Below are 3,944 nucleotides of genomic sequence, written 5' to 3'. Positions count from 1 at the left end.
CACCGGCATTTTTACACCGAAATATTGTACCGGCCTATGTGTTCCGTGATTCACACCAGTAAATCAGACACGTTTTACGTTATTAATTTTTTTTCTAGTGAACGGCTGTTCATCAACTATGAACGGCCGTTCACTTACTATGGACTCCCGTCCATATTATATGGACGGGGGTTCATTTACTACGGACGGGCATCCTCATTTAAAGGACGCCCATCCATAATGTAAATATAAAAAATAAAAAAAAATTGGACGCCCGTCCCTAACTTGTGGACGAGCGTCCCTAACGTGTGGGCTGACGTCCATTATATTAAAACAATAAAATTTTAAATAAAATAAAGGGATAGCCGTTCACCATTTCTGGACGGCCGTCCCTTAATCAAAATTGGAAGTTATCTTCTCCTTGAGTCCACTAATCACGTCTTCGCCTCATCAATCTCTTTCTCCAACTCAGTAATCTTGGCCTCCATTTCCTTGGATTTGCTCTCTGATTCCTTCAAACTTCCTTCCCTCCACTGACTTCTTCTCAACTATCCACTTATCCAATTCAAACTCCAAAACATTAACTTTCTTCTTAAACCCACTAATTTCCCTCTCTTTGTCATCAATTTTTTCCCTCATTTCCTCTTCAACTCTCACGTTTTTACTCTTCTCTTCCAATTCCCTCACTTCCAAAGTCCCAACTTTTCTTTCCAACTCCCTCACTTTCTTCTCACTATCTACTTTCTCACTCTTCACCCATCAATTTCTTTCTCTAATCCTTCCAATTTCACTCCCTTCTCTCCCAGACTCTTCTTCAACTCTACCACCTCAGCACTCGCCTCATCCCCTAGATGCTGTCAAAAATCTGTAATTTTCCTTTTATCAATTTCTTTCTCAAAAATCTGTCAGAAACGACCTTGCTTCCTTTAAGAATCCTGACTCTCTTTGTTGTATCAAACTGATGGCACATGAGGGACGACCATCCATTCCTTGTGGACTGGCGTCCAATTTTTTTTTTTTTTTTTTTAAAAGCATTGTTAATGGATGGGCATCCATTATCATATGAACGCATGTCCATTTTTTGGGACCTAGACGGCCGTCCCTTAATTTTATTTATATTTTTTTATTTCATTTGACTGATGGACGGGAGTCCTTTAAATGGGGACGTCCGTCCATAGTAAATGGACCCCGTCCATATAATATGGACGGGAGTCCATGTAAGTGAATAGCCGTCCATATTTGATGAACGGCCGTTCACTGGAAAAAAAATTTAATAACTTGAAATGTGTCTGGTTTGTTGGTGTGAATCACGAGACACGTAGGCCGATACAATATTTCGGTGTAAAAATACCGGTGTCTGTAGCATCAACAAAGCTACGGACACCGAAAAATTTGCACCGAAAATGTGTACCAGCCTACATGTACACATGATTCGATTTTTTTATCAATTTTTTTCTAGTGAACGATCGTCCATCAAATATGGACGGCCATTCACTCACATGGACTCCCGTCCATATTATATGGACAGGGGTCCATATACCAAGGACGGGCGTCCCCATTTAAGGGACGCCCGTCCATAATTAAAATACAATAAAAAAATTTTATAAACATTAGGGACGGCCGTTCATCCGTTATGGACGGCCGTCCCTTTATTTTGGACCGGCGCCCGCAAATAAGGGACGCCCGTCCTTAACCAAAATTTAAAAAAAAAAAAAAAAAAAACTTTGGGACGGCCATCCATAAATTTTGGACAATCGTCCCTTACATTTGGACGGGCGTCCATTCTGTCCATACCTTAAAAAAAAAAAAAAAATTCTAAACCTCTTATTCTTCGTCTTCATTCTCTTCTAAACCTCTTATTCTTCGTCTTCATTCCCCATCTCCTCTCTTCTTCTTGTCTAGTGTTATTGAGATGTTACAGATGTATGTATAAATCTTTATAATAGTTCAACTGTTTTACAATAGAATCGTCATTGTTGACTCATTTATATCAAAACAAAACGAAGACAAGATAAGCAACAATCATGCAACTATAAAAACAACTGATCATCATGCTACAGCAACACAAAAACTCAAGAAAAAATTTATACATACATTTGAGTTGTGAAAATATAAACAAAAGCAAAACAAGCAATAATGGCGAGTGATGGTGAAGTTATGAACAACAAGCAAGTTATATTGAAACACTTCGTTGATGGAGCTCCAAAAGAATCTGACATGTTGGTGAATCAATATCTTTGAAAGTCACTGCAACCACTGAAACAGCAGTGTGGAGCTGTGCATTCTGGGCTCTCTGTTACAGCAACCACTACTGCGTCTTCATCTTCAAGAAAGAACGAACAGTCTACCAAGACTTCTTGCTCCTTGTTTTTCCATGTCGCCTTTTCTTCAGCAAAACACTTCCTGCTCCTTGTTTTTCCATAAAGAGCACGTATAAAAATGGTGAATTTTGATATTTTGAGTAGCAAAAACCTTTTCTTTTCCTTTCTCGGTCGCTTTTTAGTGTTTACTCCATTTCCCATGGATCCAGAGTTGGGTGTGGGTCGGTAAGAAGTAGTAATATTAAGTAAACGAAAGTTTTCGTTTTTATTGTCCATTCAATATGTTTAGGCTCAACTCAAAGCTTTGTATTTGTATTGGGTTCCTTTTCCTTTGGCGTTTGGCCTTGAACCTGGGGTAAAAACTTAAAAGCCTCGAGAGGTCTCATTAGTTTGCTACTCTCCTTCACTTTATTCTCTTCAAATTCGATACTTTGCTGTGTAGTGTACCCAGAACCAGAACGAGGTTTTATTTTTATTTTGGTTAAAGATTTATACATACATCTATAACATCTCAATAACACTGGACAAGAAGAAGAAAGGAGATGGGGAATGAAGACAAAGAAAAAGAGAGGAGATGGGGAATGAAGACGAAGAAGAAGAGGTTTAGAATTTTTTTTTATTTTTTATTTTTAAAGTATGGACGAGCGTCCATTCCTAATGGACGCCCGTCCCAAAGTTTTTTTTTTTTTTTTTCATATTTTGGTTAAGGACGGGTGTCCCTTATTTGCAAGCGCTCGTCCAAAATAAAAGGACGGCCGTCCATAACGAATGAACGGCCGTCCCTAATGTTTATAAAATTTTTTTATTATATTTTAATTACGGACGGACGTCCTTTAAATAGGGATGCCCGTCCCTGGTATATGGACCCCTGTCCATATAATATGGACGGGAGTCCATGTGAGTAAACGGTCATCCATATTTGATGGACGGCCGTTCACTAGAAAAAAATTGATAAAAAAATTGAGTCACACGTACACGTAGGCTGGTACATATTTTCGGTACAAATTTTTCGATATCCATAGCTTTGTTGCTGTAGCATTATTGTATAGAAATATTATTAAAGTTCAAGAATATTAATATGAATTCTGAGCCAAGTTGGGCTTCAACATCGGCGGATCCGAAACGAATTGGGCTTTCACATCATTCTTTTTTAATTTTTAAAAGCGCATTGTCTTCTTCTATATACCCTGCTTACCTGGAACTTGGAATAATGGAATATCCCACCCCTTCCCGCCAAAGAATATAATAAAACCCTAACCCACCCTAAACCCTCCGTAGCCACAACCCACAAGCGCAAACATTTAACAAAAATCCCTTTCACCCCACTCGACCAAAGAATAAAATGGAGAAAAAGGAGCTGGTCTTGATTCTAGACTTCGGTTCTCAATACACCCACCTCATAACAAGGCGAATTCGTTCTCTCTCCGTCTTTTCTCTATGCATCTCCGGCACTTCTTCTCTCGAAACGATTGCCTCCCATAATCCACATGTAGTTATTCTCTCCGGAGGGCCCCACTCCGTCCACGCCCCTGACTCGCCCGCTTTTCCCACCGACTTCCTCGAGTGGGCCCAGTCCAATGGTGTCTACGTGCTTGGAGTCTGTTACGGGCTCCAGTTGATGGTACAGAAACTTGGGGGTGTTNA

Source organism: Pistacia vera, unplaced genomic scaffold (genome assembly GCF_008641045.1).
Source record: "Pistacia vera cultivar Batoury unplaced genomic scaffold, PisVer_v2 Contig320, whole genome shotgun sequence".
NCBI classification, from domain to species: domain Eukaryota; kingdom Viridiplantae; phylum Streptophyta; class Magnoliopsida; order Sapindales; family Anacardiaceae; genus Pistacia; species Pistacia vera.
Note: the sequence above shows the minus strand (reverse complement) of the source record.